Below are 21,677 nucleotides of genomic sequence, written 5' to 3'. Positions count from 1 at the left end.
CAAGCCATACCTAGTGCCTTATATTCCTGTGTTAAGCAATCAAATTTTGCTTTCTCTCCTGGTTTAATGTCTTTTCTTAAGTAATAAAATTACCTTATTCAAATCAAGATATTTCCCTGATAGGACTAAAGCTTTCTATAAAGCTGAGGGATTACTACTTCCAGCCATCATGCTAAATCTTTCAGCTGCCCTTTTCTGTCCAATCCAATGTGTTTTTAAGGCAATATGCGTTTTCCTAGTTAAGGCAAGTTTACCTTTTTTTTAATCAGAGAAATTATGTAATTATGAAAAAAACCCCAAGCATTAGCATTGAATTATTTTAAAGATATTTGACATTAATAATATGTATCATCACAGATTGATAAGTCGTAAGAATGTGCCTCATAACAGACTTCATCACCTATTAGTAAGAAACAGTTAAACAAAGAATAATTTTCTTCAAGGAGACCTTTGGAGGCCCTTTCTGCAACCTCCTGTTCAAGCAGATCAACCCTGAGTTCAGACAAGGTTGCTTGGGACTTTATCCAGTCCACTGTTGGAAACTTCTGAGAATGGAGCGTGTGCAACCTCTATAGGCTACCTGCTCCGCTGCTGTACTGTCTCCATGGTGGGGACAGTTTCCCTTACATGCAGCCTGATCCCTTCTGGTTTCAGTTTATGCCCATCATCTCTTGTCATCCTCACGTGCACAGTGTGAAGAGCCCAGCTCCATCTTCTTGCTGCCCTACTGTGAAGTCCTGGGGAGCTACTGGTAGGACCCCAAAAGCCATCTCTGCAGTTTGAACAAGTCCTGCAGCCTCAGTTCACAGACCAAGTGATCCAGACCCCAACCAGCTTGGTGGACCTTCCCTGCAATTGTTCCCTTTTATCAATGTTTTTCTTGTATTGCAAGGATCCTGAAACTGGGCTCACTATTGCAGATGTGGTCTCACAAGCATTGCCTAGAAAGGGATAAATCCCTTCCCTCCATCTCCATCTTTTATTGATACATCTCAGGCTGCTGCCAGCTCTCTTTACTGCCAGGGCATGCTGCTGGCTCATGCCTAGCTTACTGTTTGCCAAGACCCCAGGGCCTTTTCCATAAAGCTGCTCTCCAGCCAGTTTTTTATCATGTATTTATCCACCTTTCCAGATTATTGAATAACAACTTGCAAACAAAAATATTGTGAGAATTGTGCTTTTTGTTGTCAAAGCAGAAAATACAGGAGGAAGCTTAAGAATTTCTTACTTTCAGCCAATTTAATTTTGTATTACATTATAAGTAATTATAATGTGGTCAGATTTTAGACCACCACCACACAGCCTGTAAACCTGTACTTAGTATATTCTGGCTAGTATCATATAATTAATCTTAATCAAGTTGTTTTTCAGTATAGAGTTAATTATCAGTTACATGGTGATTCGGTAGTATTTATATTATCAAGCCCAAATTGTGGTCTCTTATTAAACTGGACATCAGAAACATTCTAAAAGAGGTAGTCCCTGACCAAAAGTGGCTTTTAAATCAAATCAAACATGATCAAATTGTTCTTCCTTTCCTTTTTTGGCTATAGCAAGAATTACAGAGAATGGTGATAACCAATTAATCAAGTTATTTCTAGGATAATTTTGTTCAGACTGAATTCATGGTAAAGACTTGTGTTGATTCAAATGGAATATAAACTAGTTCATTTCATCCTAATTGATACTGAAGTGTAGTCATTAGGCCACAATTTCCAAAGTAGTAATGTGACTGTTGATTTGGAAATCAGGTGACAGTCTTTCTTTTTCAGTGTCCAGAAATAGAGTCAGCTTCTGAAAACCTGACTGGAAAGCTGAGAAAGTTGAGAGAGCATATAGTTTTCCTAAAATTTCTTTCACCTTTTTAGAAGATCTCATACATGTGCTTTTTATACAGATTGCCCTTAGAACTTAAGTCTGCCCCTGCGTTTCAAAGCATGGATCCAGCTTAGCATTTGTAGGAAAAACTAGTGACAGAAAAATTGATGACTATAACCCTTTCCTCAGTAAAATTAATAACAGCCTTACCACTGATTTTTTTAGGACTTACCCAAATCATAACCCCCAAATGCCAAATCAAAACTTGCCCAGGATGTCAAATTGGTAATGCAATATGTCATTATCCAAATATTGAGTTCAATTTTAATGTGTCAAAAATGGTATTTTGTAGTAAAAATATATTGAATATTCAATTCTAATATGTAGACTGAATATATTTTTATTACTTGAGTGTTTTTCTGTGTTGTAAGAGGAATGGTTTTCCTCCAGGAAACAGTGCCTATTATCCATCATCAATATTAAGAATACTGTATAACTTATACAGCAACAGCAAAAGTCCTCTACATGTTAGGAAACTTTCTAGCAATAATTAGAGGGATCTTGAAATTTGCAGAAACCAATCAATGGTCAAAATACAGTAAGTCAATGCAATTCTTCAGCTTAATAAAGAAAAAAATGTAAGCATATCTCATAAGAATATAAAACCACAAAAATTACCAAATTCTAGAAACTGGAGAGAGAAAGAGAGAGAGATATTTTACAGTTGTCATCAAAACTTGGTATAATTTTGCTTTTAATGAGGAAATGGACATTGGAAAACTAACCAAGAAAGGTTCCAACCCAAGATTTTGCCACATATATTAACTTTTGCAGTAAATTTCAAAGGCATTTCTGGAGAGACAATGTATGCCACATTAGACAAACTAAGAGGAATAAGAACAGACGTCTTTTCATAAAGCAAATCTAGATAAAAATCTTCAGCAAAGTAAATTGCATTTATTTATATTAAAAGATATGAGCCATACCACTTTTTTTTTTCCCTCAGTATAATCATTATAGCTTAAGTAAGTTAACCTAACTCTACTGGTAGACAGAAAGAATTCAACATCTGGAAAATCTTTGCTGCATCTGTGTTAGGGTTTCATGCTTTTTGGTGCTTTGTTCACCAGTTCCCATGACTCTAACTTAAACCTCTACCTTATTTTCTGAAGTGCATTCCAGTTCAGCTGAAGATGTAGTGATCATTTCATTTCCTGAGAGATGTTATTTAGGCTTCCTTACCTTTTTTCCTTAAACAAAGTACAATAAACCCCTAAAAATAAAGCACCTTAAAAATAAAGAAAAAGAAAGAAAAAAAGACAAAATATCTTTGTAGCGTGCTGCAGTAAGGACAACTATTTTAACAGATTGAAGCAAGATCAAGAATTGTAATTGTCAAAGACAACAGAGAAGTAAATGTGTTATTGTAGACTCCCAGCTGTGTTTAGCAAGTAGAAGCAAGTAAAATACTACTAGGTATTCTACCAAAATTCCCCCTCTGCCATGTACCATGCACAAACAGCACTGCTTGCAATCTGAATTGTGTTGGGCGAACCCACGCAGTGCAGACAACCAGAAGAGAATTGGGTACTATATTTCCTTCTGGTTGTTTCCTATATTTCCTTCTGGTTGTTTCCTATATAGTGCTACACAATTGCTTACAAGTGGTCTTTCCCCCTCCATTTAGAAATACAGGCAATAGATTTAGAAATATAATGATGGGGAAAAAAAACTACTACAAACAAAGTACTTGCAAACCTGGGATTTTTCTCTCTTAAAGGAGCTCTGAGTCACATAGGTTTATTTTTCTCAAGTATGGCATAGAGATATCCTAGTTCTTTAGTTATTATGCTTCCTGCTGTAGTTTTGACCCATGGCATCTGGCACCTTTCTAGAAAAGACCCACGAATGCTTGAAAGATAACAAGGACTAGGAACTGTTTGAAGCCAGCAGTGGTAGAAGGTTCACCCTTAATGTCATTGAGTGGTCTTGATCAAAAAGATGGAACAGATTAATTCATTCTGACATCCTTTGTCTACCATAGACTTCTCCAGGTTTAGTCCTTGCTTAGATGATTCAAATAGGAATTTGTGAGCAAATCATCCTCTCTGTGGAAAGATCTTTAGACTCTTGCTTCCCAGATAAGGCTTGGGAAGGGCAATACCTCTTGTAATGGATGGAAAATACACCTCAGAGAGATTTTAGCATAAGGATTTGAACCACTGCTTTCATCTACCTCTTCTCGCTGCTTTCACTCCTTCTGACAAACCATCTTCAAGGTTTCATATTTAAACTTTTACTGCAAAGAAGATTTGGAAATTAATTCTTTTGCATACAGACAAATGGATCTGGTGACTGAACTTCTGCCTTTTAATTGCTTAGCTATCGTGCAACAGTAATTAGTTCAGGAGGGAAAAAAAGGAAAAAACAGTGAGCCAGAAAATTGTCTGTACTGCTGCTCTGTGTACATGGAAAGTGGGGTGCAAATGACTTTCAGCTGCTTTCTTAAATGGCAGGGCAAGGTAATCCCTGGCATAAGTGAGAGAAGACATGTGGGTGACAGTGCCCTGGCAGGCATTAGCATCTGTCCCAGTTTATGCTCCCTGTAGAGCGGCTTTTTGTATCACAGATTGCTGCTCCAGCACTCTCCCTCCTCTGGGATAAGCCTGTGAAATGGGCAGAGTTGTGCTGAGTCATGCTTAGCACTTGCTGTTCATGTATCAGCACCAAACCATGATGACTTACTAGTAGTGTAAGCGGAAGTCACTGTAGCCATAATTATAGCCTGCATACCAAATATTATCTGCATGAGTGCTCACTCTATCAGCAACTTAACTGCAAATTGATGAAACTTGAGAGAGCCTTATATGAGTGTGACAAAGAATAAAGAAACTCAGAGGCAGGGCTCCACATTAATTTGGTAGAAAATCAACACTGAGGAAGCATTACCAATGTTTTCACATAGCAGGAGTCAGGATTTGCTTTTATTCCTAATGGACCTTTGAACAGCAGATGTCACTGATAAGAAGCAGCAGATTTCATTGATACAGTCAAGTGACTGTCAAGTGAACTTAAAGACAATACTTTCCTTAGCCTGCAGCAATTAGACACTCACCCATTCATATAACAGTCCTTAAAAAGCATGAAAAGTGTGGTGTGTTCTCTGATTTATGCTGTAAATAGCACAGATTTTGGAGTATACTTTATCATAGAATTAAGATAACCTCTTTCTTTACAGCCTGTAGTAAGACATATTCTCATCATTTTACTAAACAGCCTGATTTGTTAAATATTGGTGTTTACTACTGAATCTTTTTAATTATTGGAGCAAACAACAGTTCTAAATCATAGTAGGAGTTTGGGTGCACTGCATTTTAATTCATGACATGCTAACAGCCTTCACATTTCATCAACTAAAAGATTAAGTTCCTTGAGCAATAAAAAGCTAATTCATATTCCCAGACATGAAAAAATATCCCCACGTTAATGTAGAGAACATGTGTCAACTGACCCTATGTATTCGTAACTGAAGGATAAAATCATTTTAGAGGAGCACTTATCATCAAACCAAAATTTACATGCTGACAAAATTTAAATTAAGGGTCATTCCTGAAGAGCATCCAAATAGATTAATGTCAGAAAATCAAAGAGTCATATTTCTACTCTTCAGTAATGTTAGAAAATAGGTATCCTTTATGATTGAACTATCATCATATCTCTAATATCTGACTATAAACTGATTTTGAAGGTACAACACAATGTTTTTCCTTTCCTTCATTGCCTGCACTGGATCTCCTGAGAGAAACACAGTACCTAACTTGCAGTCCAAAGTCAGTAAATCCCTTCACATGTAAAGGGCCATGAACTGATGTCTTCATTCTAAGAGACAGTTAAATATTCTAGGGCAGCTAAAGTTTTTAAGTGAACCAATGATATTCTTTTCTGTTAGATTACACAGAAAATGCAAAAATAACAAATCCAGTATACTTAGTCTTGCATCACTTTCTTCACTTTTGTGATATATACTTCTGGCTTAAGTCCAGTCATCCTGAGTAGCTTAGGATCTTAGGTCATGTTTTGCCACTTGAATGGGGCACTCTTTCTAGCTCATTTTCCAGAGCATTTTCATATTCACTAGCGCAATCATCAGAAAGCAGTGAGACAGTCTGTGATAAACTGAGTTCATCTCTACCATCTTCTGCTAAAGTTTTCTTGACATCTATTCAACAATTCATTTCCTTCATAGTTTCTCTTTGATAAGTTTCCATTCCTTCAAGCCTTTTCCTCATAAACAGGAAAGAAATCCAATTTCCCTGGGGCTATTTGTCATAAGCTCTCTACTCCACAAGAGCTGACCAAAAAAGCATAGTTAGACTGAACCAGAGCCTGAAATGAAACTTCCTTATTCAGTAGCGCCTATTAGGGCTCAGAAGCCATGTGCACATTCCTCTGTTTGCATATATAGCAGCCAATACAGTCTACAGTTTCTCATAGAGTGTAGGTCTTGTATCTCTTGTCTACATTTCCTGTATGCTTTTAAGAGATTTTTTCATGGTTCTTTAAAAGTGTTCATTCAAAGTGTAACCCAAGTAAGCCTGATTAATTATCTCATAATTCATAAGGAATAGCTAATAAATTGCAGAACATGCCGACCTTCAATGGGAATTGAATACTTTCATCACATTCTTATAGCGTCTGCACTTCATTTTACATCTCTTGGTGTTACAGCAACCAAGTGTAGTATGTTCAGCCACCTCCAGGAAGTCTACCTTCCTGAAATGTTGCAAGAGAGAGATGTGAATCCCTAAAAGTTGTACTAATTATTTAGCTGAGATCTCGATGTGGATTTGTGTTCAAATGCATGCTGTCAATCTTTAAATGGGATTTATAGCTTGGCTTACAGTTCAGGCAATAATTCCTGGGCTTTATTATGCATAAATCTGCTAAGTTTGCAAAATATATATCCTTCTTCATGTATTCAGGGGGCCAGCTTGTGATTAACCTTAGGACAAAGAGATTGAAAGTTGTAATTTCCTGAAAGAGAGCTGTGTACTGAAGGTGAGTCACAGTGATGCTTCCCCAACTTTATTTCACTGCCTTCTAAGTTCAGGAACACAACCATTTGCTGTAAACTGGATCACTGAAGTGATTCACATGAAGTCTATTTTTTGTGTTATGTTGTTTTAATGAGCTGGCTTTCAGCAAGCTGTGCAAACAGTTGCCTCAGTACCAAATGAGAGAACAGCTTGGTGCAATAAGGGACACAGGCAAAAACACTCTGAAGAAAGAAATGAGATATTTCTTGTAGCAGCTAGTGTCTTAGGAAATAAATGCCATAAAGAGGTTGTGCAAGATTTAGACAGGCGTAGAGAATTTGGTACAGAAAATATACTTAAATACTAAAAGATGCAATTCTAACTGACGTAGAATTAGGACTACATGGTTACACAGGCATTCAGAAGATACTACAAGAATCTCTGGTATCTAATAGAAACTATAGACTCCCTTCAGAGATTTGAGACTGTTACAGACTGTGTTTTGCAGTCTGTAACAGTCTACTCTTGTGTTTGCTGTGCTGGCGTGGTCATGAGGTAGTTATATGAGCTGCACAGTCATCCCCATCCAGACTTCTTTGGTACATGTGACTTGCCTCTGTTTCACTACCTTTTGTGACTCTCTCACCTGTACAGTGTCCATTGCATTAGGCCCCTAATCTGCTCTGGCTGACTTGATTTTTCTGTGAATCCTTTAGCATTTCTAAAATTATGTCACGTATTCACAATCAAACCATGTCTTTACATAGACTGTTGATATATTAGCATGCTCTCGTCCTTCTCCTTTTCCTCCTCCTCCTCCTCCTTCTCCTTCTCCTTCTCCTTCTCCTTCTCCTTCTCCTTCTCCTTCTCCTTCTCCTTCTCCTTCTCCTTCTCCTTCTCCTTCTCCTTCTTCTCCTTCTTCTCCTTCTCCTTCTCCTCCTTCTCCTTCTCCTCCTTCTCCTTCTCCTCCTTCTCCTTCTCCTCCTTCTCCTTCTCCTTCTCCTCCTTCTCCTTCTCCTTCTTCTTCTTCTCCTTCTCCTTCTCCTTCTCCTTCTTCTTCTTCTTCTTTCTTCTTCTTCTTCTTCTTCTTCTTCTTTCTTCTTCTTCTTCTTCTTCTTCTTGCTAAGGACTACTGTTCCTAACAGAGGTCCCCACCATTAACATCTTCTATTTCCTACCAGGCATATAAAGAGTGCTCTGCTGGGGACTGTAAAAGCAGTGTGTGTTTACAGCAACACTAGACACCATTTCAGAATAAGTCAGCATCTCTTGCCCAACAGGAATTTGATTCTCAGGCAAGGAGAAGCAGAATGGATGTAAGGTCAGCATATCCTTGCTGTTAATGCACAGTTCAGTTCTTTGTTTCAGGCTTCAGCCCCAAGCTTATCTGGCCTTTTTTGAGCTTCTTTGTTTGGTAGACGTTAGGAGTTAGCAGCAGATCTCCTCTTATTTTTCTAAGAGAGCTCCTTTCATGGGGTGATCATCATTGATAAAATAAATAAAGTAACTGCAAATGTTTGCATGAGCTTCTCTGTGTTCCACACATTCATTCATGTCTTTTTCACAACAATGTGAAAAAGTTCATTTTTCCATAAAAGGGTACAGAAACATCCAACCTTCAACAGATTACGAAGTTTTGCAACTAGCATGATGTTACATGTGATAAGTGAGCAGGGTGTTTATGGAAGAAATTTAAGAAATCACAATATTTTAAAAAGATTGAGACAATATAAACTCTCTTGGTAAAACAGAAAAGATTTCATTTGGGGTATGTTTACATTTACTTTGTATTGCCTCCTAGAGAGGAAAACATATCTACTGATGATCAAAATATGCAGTGGGTTTTGGTGAGATATATGTTTAATACTTCATAGTTAGGTATGAGAGCTGTATAAAGACCTTGTTTTGATTGATGATCAGTGGCACTTTACTGAAAACCTTGTATCAAGCACATGCACAGATGCATAAGATGCATATGAAGATCTTCAGCTGAAATCAGAATGAAAACACTTTTTCTGCAGTCTTCTCATCTCCAAGGCATGGTAAGCTTCAGAAATGGCATCGTTCCCCTAGATGAAGACTAAAAAAAGGTCTTTAATTTTTGAAGGCCAAAATCCAGAATCTAAAATAATTTTCAATATCTATCAAGAATGTATTTGAGAGCTGTTTTGAAAGTTCATTTAAAATGATACATCATTCTTAATCCTAAATGCTAGAATTTATTTTTTGGTAATTTGATTGTCCAGGTGCTGAAATCTTACAGTTATTACATAGACAAGGAGATTTTCAACATCAAATAGCTAGATTATTTAGGTTGAAATGAGGTTAGTTAGTAACTAAATCTAATCCTATTAATTGAAACTCAGAGCTGTCATGACTTGGTAGGGACAGAGCTTTTCAAAGTTTGTTTAATATCGAAGGACTTACATTAAAACCTGGTTTTTAACTGCCCTTTTGATTTTCCTATGCAATTTCAGGTAAGGTTTAGATTTAAGTCTTGACCTTTTGAAATGTATTTCTGTTTTATTCCTGACTTTTATAACCAGTTAGCCAAGCTCAAATTTGTTATCAGTACACTGACAGCTACTCACTCTAAATTTCAAAAAAGCAGTCTAGAATCAGTCTTTTAAGAAAAGTACACCAAGGGTAGAAGGGTATACTTGCTTGTTGTACAAGAGCACGTTTTCTCCTACAACTTATGGTGAAAGTTTTCACTGAATGTGAGGAAATATTTTATGTCCACATAAGTAATCTTTTCTAGTACTTGACTAAAGGGGAGTAAAAAAAGGGGAAATTTAAAAAAACTTAGCAACGTCTAAGTTTTTACATCTAAATATGCCATCCTTTCACACCCTCTTCTAAAGAATGATTCTCTTTATTTTTGTTCCTTATGCATACAGTGTTGAAAAGCACCACTCATATGAGAAAAAATCTCCTGGATATCCTTCAAATGTCACCTAAAGACACACTCATCTACATGGCTTCAGAAAGGTGCCAGTATCAGCAAACAGGGCTGAGCTGATTTAAACAGTGAAAAAAAAACATGCAATGATGTTTCAGCCTTTCAGTCATAAGGATTAAGTTTTGATATGATAAATTTATGTCTGAATAGCAGCTCCTTTTTCACAGGGAAGGGGTAGCAGGTTATCAAGGAACTACCAAACTTTCTGAGCAATACAAACCTACTTTCAGGGACAGCTCTTTCTAAAGGGGATATGTACCACAGTAGTGATATATGCTACCTCTAGTATTATATTTTGCTCATTTGTCGTATTATATCTTGCTTTTTCAATTTTGATCTTGCTAACTGCTATGTTTAAACATATACCATATTGAGGACTTGCACCACGCCTGATATATGCATCCGTTTTACATTTGCACAAGTTTTTTTCCTTGATTTTGTACTCACATATTTTATTTTGTCTTTACATAAGCTCCACATATTAATTAGCCTCAGTCTGGAGGAAAAACACGCAAACACAACACTCTCCTCTATGCCAGGTCAGTGGTTTGAAACTTTGTACCACCTTAAAATGTTTTAACACTTTTCTTGATGTGTTCACGCTTTAAATACTTTTAGGCTATTATCATTACTCTGCCCTTGCATTATTAGCTGTCATTTGGCTAAGTAGAACAGGTTTTAATCTTTTATTGTAAATCAAACTCTCCAGGCCTTTAATCATTTTTGTTGCTGTTATCTGAATACCTTCAAAACTTGTTGACATCTTCATGGTACTGGAGAGGCTAAAACTACGTACTACATTTGAGAAGGGATTCATTTGTGCGAAAGAGAGTATGTCTGGTTGTTCTTTATGGAAATATTTGGAAAGTAAATAATAATTCTTTTTCTATAATATAGGTGAGCAAAAAAATATTATGATTAAAACTTCAGAAATATTAAAGAACAAATACTGTACATTTTACCACACTACTCAGTCAATCATTTGAGATATATATCCTTTCACCATTACTGTAATACTTTATTCTTAATAAAGACACCTTTAAAATATTACTTTAACCTATCAATTTCAGGTGTGAGTTTTGTTTTCTTGTTTATTTTTTTCCTCACCTTCTTTGGGAGTGTTTTATTCTCTTCTTCCAATTACCACATTTTTCCTATGAATTTCTACATCATCTATTCATAAGTATGAAATAACTTCCCCATTATTTCACCAGGTCTTTAATTCCTTCCCTCACCCCTTCTGTTATGAAATACTTAAAAAAACACTTGTACTTACCTGCTTCTAGTGCACATTAATATTTGTAAGTAGTTTTTCCATGTATGTGTTGCGGCTGTTATTCTAGATATTCACATTTTTGAAGGCCTATTTTTGATTATTTCAGAGCCATTAATATCTTACATTGAACCTGAGTACAAGACTCATATTTCTCATTTTCTTTAAGAACCGAATAAATTCACTATTATAATGATGTCTCTGAAAACTTTAAGTTCACAAAAAGTAAATTGAATTTTAGGTTCTATGCAACCCACTTCATCATCTTTTTAACAACAAGTGACAACATTTTCGACAGAAGAAGAGCAGAGCAGATAATCTTAATTTCAGACCCAGTTCATACAGGGATACCACCATATTACTTTTCAAAATAATTGTTTGACAGTAAAACAATATTAGGTCAGATATAGAGCTATAGCCAAGTCAGGCTGTCAGCTGTATGAACACAAGGTACACATTTTCACCTTGCTTTTGAGACCATGAAGTGTACAGTTTGCTAAATATATAATAACAAAATACCCCACTAAAATAATTCAGGGAAACTTGCCAGCCAGTAACTAGTCTCAGGACCTAAAAGTTAGGCTAAATACTGTTGTATCCTATCAGCCTCCCAGTCCCCAAACTGTCTAGTCCAAGCTCACTATTCTTCCACAGCCAGTCTTCAGTACAAGTGTCATAATCTGGACTCTTCGTGAAGATTTTCCATGCACTGCAGTGGGACTCTAGAGAGCAGATATGTCATGGCTGAAATCAGATGCCAGCAGGAACAGCAAATTTCACACGAAAGCAATTTTGTCTGATTAGTTGAGAAGTAAATTAAGTAAAGATATAGAGAAATCTAATTCCTAGAATAGCAAACCAGAGTGTCTCATTAAAACCTCATTTAATAGTGTTGCTAACCTCATGGAGTAAATATAGAATGTTAACATCTAATATTAACTTAAGCTGGACTTTTAGATTTCTTTTGTAAGTATTTAAGGTATACTGTGTTCATCCAATATTCACAAAGACTTTGTTATGGGTAACAGAATGTATCTTTCAGTTGAGATGATGATTGCTTTAGTCTTCCAGATAATTGTGTTTGGCACAGTAACCGTAAAGCTTCAACCTGCATTTGTGATACACTAGGCTTACAAAAGGTGAAGTGGAATATTAAATTCTTTATCTTTTAAAGATTAGGCATTAGAACTTGTAATCAGCAAGATTTCAGTTCAAATAACATACCCCAGAAGAGAGACATGCTACAAAATTGCATGTAATACTTGATGGCAAAATCATAGTTTTGCTTTTTTATTCAAAAATTTTTTATCTAATTGTAGCCAATATTCTGCAAAAAAAAAAAAATCTGTTCAGTGCAAGGAAATCAATTCCTTAAAATTCTGTTTATTCAGTTCCATTAGAGTAGGACTTAAAGAAAGTTCCCACTAGCCATGTTGTGGCTGAATTTTAATTGCCAATGGAGGCAAGCAATTAAAACTACAGTAGATGACAGATACAGTTGCTCTCTCCTCCCCTTGCCTGTCTCTCTCTTTTTTTGTCTCTGCTTCACAAAGCTGTGTATATCAGTCTCCCTCTTGACCCTAACACAACTTTCTCATTCCATATTATATTTCATGAGGGACTGACCATTTTTCACCCTTTCATGAAATGAAAGTGGTATCAGTAAAAGCCCACAAGAGGCAGGTTCTCTCGTTCATCTTGCAGGGCTGGCAGGAGTTCATAGCTGTGGTTGCAAATACATCGCAGGCTGTACATAAGCCAGGTGAGAAAATATCTTCTGATCTGCTGATTACTAATATCCAGCTTTGAAGAACTGCTGTGAAATACAATTTCTCAGAGGCTTGCTGATGGCTACAACAAAGGGACTTTCAGAAAGAAGAAATATGTCTACAAAAGAGCAAATTCCTGTACCAAATCACTGTCAAGTATTTAGGGAAAACTTGCTAGAATTTCTCAACATCAGGAAAATAACATATCCTTTCACTCATTTTCCCAAAAACTGGATTTAAAAGGAACTTACAAACAAAGCATCTCAAAGAATTTATGTCACAATGAACCACAGGACAAACAGTTTAAGCATGGCAGATACACGAAACAGAAACTCAGAGTCTGAGAAAGTCAGGTAGTGTTAAAAATAAATCCCTAATCTAACTATGTAAATAAACATTTGCACAAAAATGGAGCAAGAAGTTACCATTCACAAACCATCCAGCAATGCTTTAATTAGTGAAATCATGAAATCTAATGAGGGTCTCTTCCAATACCTGTTCAGAAGTTTACCTACTTTCTATGTCACTGCTTCCTTTGAAAAGTCCAGTTTTTCTCCTGTTTTCTCTGCCACTGAGGCCAAACCCCAGCAATTTAGGGAGGGTTACATCCTGCTTGTCTTCACTGTAACAAACAAGCCAAGTAGAGATTGTGTTTCACAGTGCTGCAATGGTAGCAGCAGGGATGAGAAGGGAGGAGGACAGCTCTGCCTCTTTGCATGACTTAAAACACACATTACACAGAGCAGTGCTAATGAAGATGACTTACATGGGCCTCTTTAATCTCACTAAATCTTCTCAGTAATGAGTTTTTCCCATCTTTCCTTGCAAGCACTGGGACTTTTTCTCTGGTTTAACATGGCTTGCTGCTCTTTGATCTCTCTGTTCAGGATGATCTCTGTACTCAGTTATCTCCCTGTTCACCCTGTGACACAGATGAGACCAGTTCACATAATACTCCCCACACTCCCATTCTGCTCACTGCTGTGTACACAGACACCAGCCTGCCTGCCACCAGTAGATTATTTTAAACCCATTGAATCAAATTGATTCTATTCACAATCATTGTTCATGTTGGCCATTGCGGACAAGCAAAAAACCTGTTTCTTTAACAGGAGAAAGAGACAGAGAGACCAGGCAAGAGAAAAGAGAAGACAGGGAAGGAAATTTTCTAATTAGGAAAGAAGATTGTAGAGAAGAATTTGAACAGGTAGTAACCATAGAGTTGCTTTTTGGGAAGTGTTGGGCTGTTTGTATTATCTCTTTTATTTTTTTTTTCTTTTTTTAGAATCTGCATTTTTCTAATCCTGCAATTTCCCATAAAGCCCCATTTGCATTTTATTCTATGAAATTTTGTTCATCCTGCCCTCATTCCACTGATGGGATCAGTCAAGTCATAATGTATTATTCAGCTGACAAAAAACTATCTAAGTATGGGCCATTTGCCTGTCAGTCACGCTGAAGGAAGGAGAAACAATGCTGTTTAATACTCTTTTGCTGTGGTAAAGCATAACACATGGCTAATGCTCAAAACTAATTTCAGTTCACAGCTTTTTGCTATCAACTATTCTGTATTAAAGAGACCTAACTGAGAAAATTCTGTGGCTCAAGTTAGACATTTGGAAGTGTTTGGACACCCCCTCCATAGATTAATACTTCCATAAACTTCTCTAAGCAGGTGTTTCACATATGGCTAAACAGAATGAAGCTTTAACACTTCCTTTCTCATTTGAATTTTAAACTATGGCACCAATGTTCACTAATGTGTCATTTTTTTCTCTTTAATATACAGTGTTTCAGAAAACAGTTGGCAGCAGGGGCAAGACTTGTAGGGTTTCTTTTAATAACATAAGAATAGTTTAGAAATAGTCATATTAAAAACAAGTTAATATGGAACAATGTGCAACTGAAACTGAAAGCATATCTTCTTTCCTGTTATTCAGTTACTTATTATTTTGTATTTATGGCTGTGATTAGAAATGTTTCTGTGTTGGTTTATTTATTATTCTTGGAGCGCACAGTGATAGTGAGACAGCAGTTCAGAAACAGCCAGATAAGATTACACTTTGAAGTGCACAGAACTCCAGTTAAGCTGTGGGGCTATTTGCAAAGCAGGACCATAATCACACCATGAAATTTGCTAATTATTGTTAATATTTGAGATCATGTTTAATTTAAAACTCATAAATGTATAATAGAAGGCTACTTTACTCAGTTTATATATACCCATTAGTATGTATTTATCTCACAACAAAAGGCAATTAAAGTAGATATTTTGACAAGATCTTCTCAGTGTTCTAGCAGAAGGTGGCTTCAAGGTTTAGACATTGAAAAGTTCACAAAAGCAACAGCAGTTGTTGCAGTCTGCATAATGAACCGCTGCTCTGGTAGGTGGATTTTGTGCATTTTCTTTCTTAAAATAAAACAAGCTTGTTGTTCAAAAATACAGGTCTGAGCCATGGTATGAGGGCATAAAGCCTGCACGGGTTGCAAAAGCAATGTGTACAGAGGCAATGACTGTCACCTGGAGAGAGGAAGACTGTCCCTGGGGCTTTTCCACATGCCTACTACCATGGGAAAGCAGAGAGTGCAGGAATGCCAGGCAGTGTACTCTTCCTATCCTGGAGGAAACTCTGGAAACTTTCTCTGTTGGTCTACTCTCCCTCTCGTGGTCTACTATCTCTTCTCCTTACTACATCCATATAGCCCCTAGGCTTTCAAGGGTTAATTCAAGGGTGTTGACGTGTCACATGGGCACTTTTCTGAGTGCAAAATATGGTGGGACACATAGGGTTGAGTTGTGCACTCCTGCCTCTGCAGAAATCACCACCCAAACTTCTGTCTCATGTGTACCTTCCACTGAGACAAGGCTGCAGAGCAGTTCCAGTCTGCAGACCAGAGCATTGTCCAGTGAAGCAATGCTCCCACTGACATGAAATACTCTCAAGCCCTTGGCCACCCTAGCAGGGAGGAGTGAAAGGAGCAACATGGAGGAGAGCAGCCAGCCATAGGAACCAGAGGTCAGATGGTGGAGAAGGACATAGCTGGGACAGGAACAGGGAGGAAACTGTGCAAAGCATAATGCGGCAGTCTTTAGAAGGCAGAAGAGAAAAACAGTAGCAAGGAATAACCTGCACGACAGTTTGGAAAGGAGTAAAAGAAAGGGAGAGGCTGAAGAGTAGAGGACATCACACAAAAATCAACAGACAAATCCAGTCTGTGGGCTGGGAGGACTCCCAACCTGTTCTACATTTTTTTTTCTGTCAAGGACTAATCTTGATTTTTACTTCATTTTATCTCTATCATACAGGGATATGTGACACAAGAAAGAATCCTAAAGTTTTTGTTTGGTACCATATAAATAGGAGGCCAGACCATGGGAAGAGAGAATAGTCCTCCTCACTGTAACTCCGACCCTTCCTGCCAAGTCTGAACTTCTTTAATGTGAGAATTCTCACTTCTGGTGCAAGAAATCAGAAAAAAACAATGTCCTTCTAAAAATTTTATTCTCAATTTGAAACAAAGCAAAAGTTGTAATGTTATTAATGTGCCTCTTTGGAAATACCATGGTGTCACACACCCATCTCTCATTATTCTATGATGGGAGGGAAGAAATGATGATGACAGAGTGTGGCTGCCACTGTAGGGTCAAGTCCTTCTATCTGCAGCCTGGTCCCATGGCTGGTCCCTAATGAGGAATGGGAAAAGCTAAGAATTGGAGAGTAGTCCATGGATAGACCAATTGCCCAGCTGTTTGCACTCTTACAAAAGGACACCTGTGTGCTAAATGAAACCTCTGAATATTTTTATGTCATCTGATTGAAGAACTGAGTTGTTTTTTTTTTTCCAAACCAAATCCAATTGAATCAAGATATGGCTTTGTCATATCAAGAATTTTGTTAAGATTTGTCAAGCTTCTACTAAAACTTTTCTGTTTCAACAAGTACATTTTATTTTCCAGTCTTTCCATAGGAATTTCTCTAAATCTTTACAGTCTGCTCTGATTGGTGGCTGCTTCTTGTCTTAAGATTGTAAGGATATATATCAGATTTCTCAGATATTGCATACATTGCAGTACCAGATTTTCTTTTGGAAAGCAGCACATGTCAAATTCAAAGGGCTCCTTTGCTAGCCTGGTCTCCTAGATAGCATTTGGAAACATCTGCTGAGAGATGAAACAATGACACATGCCATGTGCCCAATAGGCTTTTTTAATTAGACATAAAATTCTGATTCTGAATCATTCATTTTGTGATACTTTTGGAGAGTTATGGCATTGCTTTTTTTGTTTCTGTAACAAGTGGAAAGAAGCTTGCATGTATCAGATCATATAGGCTGCATAAACCACTCAACAAAAATAGTCTGGATTTGCCACACCATTTGTTGCAGCCTGTACAGAAGTCACAGCAAAGCTCAAACTGACATCATGTTTTAAAAAACTATGTGTGTCTGGCTGACTATGCATAATTTGGATGCATACGTTCTTCCAGACCCAAGCGGCCAGAATCACATAGATGAACCAGAGATACACATAAAAATGTGTACATTCATAAACATTCAGAAGGGAAGTCAATGTATTTTCAGCAAGCTTGAAGAGCATGAAGCTTGTACAACTGTTTACTTCCTGGGAGGTGGATGTTGCCAGAACTAAAAAGGACATCACCATTCCTGTCCATCCTAGTAGCTGGTGCATTCTGTCTGCTCTTTGCCTTGAAGAGGAAAAAGGATCTTCATTGTTATCTTTGCAGACCAAAGCATGGACAGAACCACTAAAGGACAGAAAACTTATAGGTTTGTCAAACTTAGATCCTTCAACCTGAAAAGCTAGAGGAGGGGTAAGGTTCTAGGGAATTACTTCTGCCTCCTGCCCTTGGCTGGTTTGAGAACAGTATGTTTAAGAATGAGCAGCAGTTTACAAGTAGGTCCAGCCTTGAGAGGGAGATTGGAGAGGCCCAGATTTGCTTACGTTAAAAAGATATTTCCCCTGTAAGTATTTGCCTCTGGAATTCCACAACAGTTCCTGGGCATGCATGCTGCTCCTCATGCATGGATTGGGCAGCCATCTCTCTCCCAAGAGTGTATTATCGGTCTCTCCCCGAACACCAGCTGTTGCATTCCCCCCTTGTCAGCAACAGATTTCTCTCTTTCAGATTCCCCTCGTACTATTTTTAGTTCAGCACATATCTTTGTTGACCGACCCAGTTTACCTTTTGAGTATAAGAATTTATTTGGGTGGGGAATTTTCATTTCAGCCATTACACAGAAAACACTGAATAAAATGAAATCATTCTGGAAGGTATCTGGAGTATTGGCTGCACTATGACTGTGATTGCCATCAATATTATTCAAATATAAAACCTGTGCCTGATGGTGGTCATCTATAAGTTTCCAGACACAGTGAAACCAAGAGATAGAGCTGCATCATAAATTTTACCCAGATGCTGGTTGGGGGTTTAAGATTTTGCTTATTTTTGTATGCATTTTGCTGTAGTATCTGTATGCAGCTAATTGAATTGGAGATGTAACCAATGGAAGGGTGCATAGGCCATTTCCCACCTATAGAAAGGTATTTGTTTTCAGATTTTCCGGTACATTTTTGAGTAGAGCAGCTAAACATTTTGTCATTTTCTTTAAACACATGTTATTTACCAATCCATAAATCTCAACATTAAAACCTTTTATCCTTTAATATCATTCTCAGTGCTCCAGTTTAGCTGTTTGGTTTAACAATAAATTACTCTAGTACTCTCATGTTGACTGATGTCAAGAGATTCACCAGCTGAGGTCTGTACACATGTACTTGGCACCAATGGCCTTCTCTTCCAGTTCAGACTGTAAGCATGAGTTTACCAGAGAAATGGAAAAAGCTTTTCCATACAAACAACCAGATGTAACTGCAGGTCTGTTATTCAGGTAGATGTCTCTGCACAAACAGCTACACCTGCAAGGGGAGAGGAAACAAGTCTGAGCTGAAGTGGAAAATATCTCTACATATGCAGATATCATGTGGGCAGTAGCATTTCTCCAAACACAGACATGTCTGGGAATGTGGGAGGAGCTTGCCTGAAATGCAGGATAGGGCTCTCAACAACAGTATTGAATAATGGCACAGTGGTTATGGCAGCTTGGCAGCTTTCCCCTGAACACACAGGTGTCTTCCAGTACAGATCTACTTGCCACTGTCACTGTGGCCCTGCTGCCACCAGCTGCCTGTATCCCAGCACACTGTGCTTGTGGATGCCTTTTCAGCATCATGTAGGTATTTAGAGTTGTAGACAAAAACTGAGTACGTTGTTCCACAAGGGGTGTTATTTAAATAATGCAAGAATAGATACCACAGCACAGATCTGCTCTGATGCATTCTTTTAACATGATTAATAAATCATTAAAAATCATTTGCTTTCATATTGCATGGCAAATTCTTATCTCATTTTGTGACCATAGTTAATGTTATGCATCTCAAAGGTTTTTATTTGACTGTATATATTTGCTTTTGACTGTATTTCCCATTAGATGTCGAAGTCTACACCTTTCTAAAATTAATGTCTTTTTATTTTCTATCCATATTTCTAGCCTGTCTATATCTAATTATTTAACCTGTCCATGGTCCAGTAAATATTTTCTCACATTTAACTGAATTCTTTACACAATCTTACTTCGATTGTCCCTTTATATGTGTTGTAGTATCAGACAAGCAAACTCTCTTAGCAATCTTCTTCTGCTTTGTTACAATTTATTCCTCTTTTGCCCTTTGTCATGTCATTCTAACATTTTCCAGACTGTTTTGTTGAACTGGTTACACCAACTGTTTCAAATATTTTGAGCCGTGACCTGGCTATACATGTAGCATAATACACAGTAACTCTCAAAAAATCAAACTCAGATCAGTAATAAATAAATATTACTGGTTTTATTTTTAAATTTTTAAAAGTCATTCAGCTGATGAAATGAATAATGGTCTGCATGTTTTTATTTACATCGTAGCCTAGACTAGGGACATGCTTTTGAAGAGGATCTCTCAACACCATTCTTTGGTTCATGTCTCCAAGCAATCTTGGAGCACGTGAACTGAATGGCTTTCAGATGAAACTAAGCCAAAAGATGCACCCTGATAGTGTGCTAGTGATGGCCAACCCAGCTGAGGATTCATTCGGTTCATGAGGTGCAGGCAGACCTGTTCCAAAGTAACCCTGTTTTGAGATGTGTCAAAACATTGGTACCATTTATTTTGCTGTATAAATCCATTTTTTCTGGACCACATTGTTGGTAAGCTACTGATAGTTAGCTGTTTGTTTAGCTACTTGTAGTTAAAACCCTGCTGAGACTGCCGTCTCCCTCATTGCCTTCTGAAATACAGACATACACACTCAGCTCTAGATAAAGTTATTGTTTACTGCATCCTCATTTAAAAATTAATTATTGCTCTTCTGACCTGTTCACTAATAGAAACAGCAGCAGATCTCATCTGAACAGGGTATACATGTTTCAAAACAGATAGATTGTGCTTTGGTCATCATGTCAGCATTTGCTTATGTAAGCCTGTATCAGCATTTGCCTATGTAAACATTGTCACTTGTTCTACAAGTTTTGCCAGAATAATAATTAAAAACAACAAAAACCCAAACATATAAACAGACAAACAAAAAAATCAACAAAAAACCCCCACAACCACACAAGAGTGTGTAATCATGTTGAATTTCTCTAGAGAGTTGTCTGCTTCTTTCTCCATCCGGCCTCAAAAAGTGGAGGGGTGTAATGAGGAAAGCAACTGCAAACTATAGCAATCCCTTGCTGCTGTTGGTTTTGTTCTAAGATGTACACAGGACATTAATGTTTGCAGATGCTCTATAAACATAAAAGACAAAGGCCTAGATGGGAAGAAAATATGATCTGCATTAAATAGATGATAAGCCAATTCTTCCCTCAGTTACACTATTGCAAATCCCGTAAATTTCTTTTCATTGTCAGAATGAGATCATGATTTGTCTTGAAGAAAATGAGGACTAGTGAAAATGAAGGGAACTGAGAAGACACCAGAAAAAAAGTTACAACAAATAAGAAAGTGAATGAAAACTGTTTTGTTCTAGGAAGGAATTCAAAGGGAGTGGAAATCCACAGGCTGAAACTCACAGCTCTGTAATTTGGTCTCTCTGTGCCAACCTTGTAAGAAGTTAATCAATCAGTTTTAATAATAACATAATACTTCTCAAGAAAATAGTGGTATCTGATATTAACAGCTGTATTTACTGTAAAAAAAAAAAAAGGACTTCACCTAGAATAAACATGAAGACAACCTTATTCAACAGTTCTTGCTTTCCCTGATAATAAAGGGGATTGGGCTTTTAGGCTGGCATCTCTCATCTCTTCACACATTACTATAAATAGTATTAGAAGGGCAAGAGAGTTTCAGGTACCCCTTTATTCCTCCCTGTCTCCCTCAGGGAAGCCACTGGACATAGTAAACAATTAAAAAATGTCAAAATAAGCAAGGTCAAATAACTTAATTTACTGTGGTTATTAATCTCAGTTACATTCATAAACACTTTTCATATGGGACCTTATCTTTCCATTCAGGAAAGATATGGAGTTTAGTTCCCAATTCTTTTTTCTCGTCTCCCCTTTTCCTCTCATTTTTGTATTTCCATCCTTTCATTAGTGCATTGTCATGAAGTACTCAGTACAGGGAACTCAGAATCAGGTCCTCTTCTCTAGCATAGATAGGGTAATATGCAAGAAGAATATGGTAATGAAATTAAACACCTGAACTCTAGATACTTAAAATTACTTTATCTCTTTTTTATTTCTTACCTTTTTCATGTCAA

At 37.3% G+C, this 21,677-nt stretch overlaps 1 protein-coding gene across 3 annotated transcripts in view; it reads left to right on the top strand.

The window, feature by feature from the left end:
• DLC1 (DLC1 Rho GTPase activating protein) overlaps positions 1-21,677 on the top strand; it is a 261,325-nt gene that overhangs the window by 137,877 nt on the left and 101,771 nt on the right. The gene's annotated exons all lie outside the window — the stretch shown is intronic.

The sequence above is a fragment of the Corapipo altera genome, unplaced genomic scaffold (assembly GCF_003945725.1).
Source record: "Corapipo altera isolate COAL_440 unplaced genomic scaffold, ASM394572v1 22b, whole genome shotgun sequence".
Lineage (NCBI taxonomy): Eukaryota > Metazoa > Chordata > Aves > Passeriformes > Pipridae > Corapipo > Corapipo altera.
The sequence above is the reverse complement of the archived record's forward strand: the minus strand, read 5'-3'. Positions and strand labels throughout refer to the sequence as shown.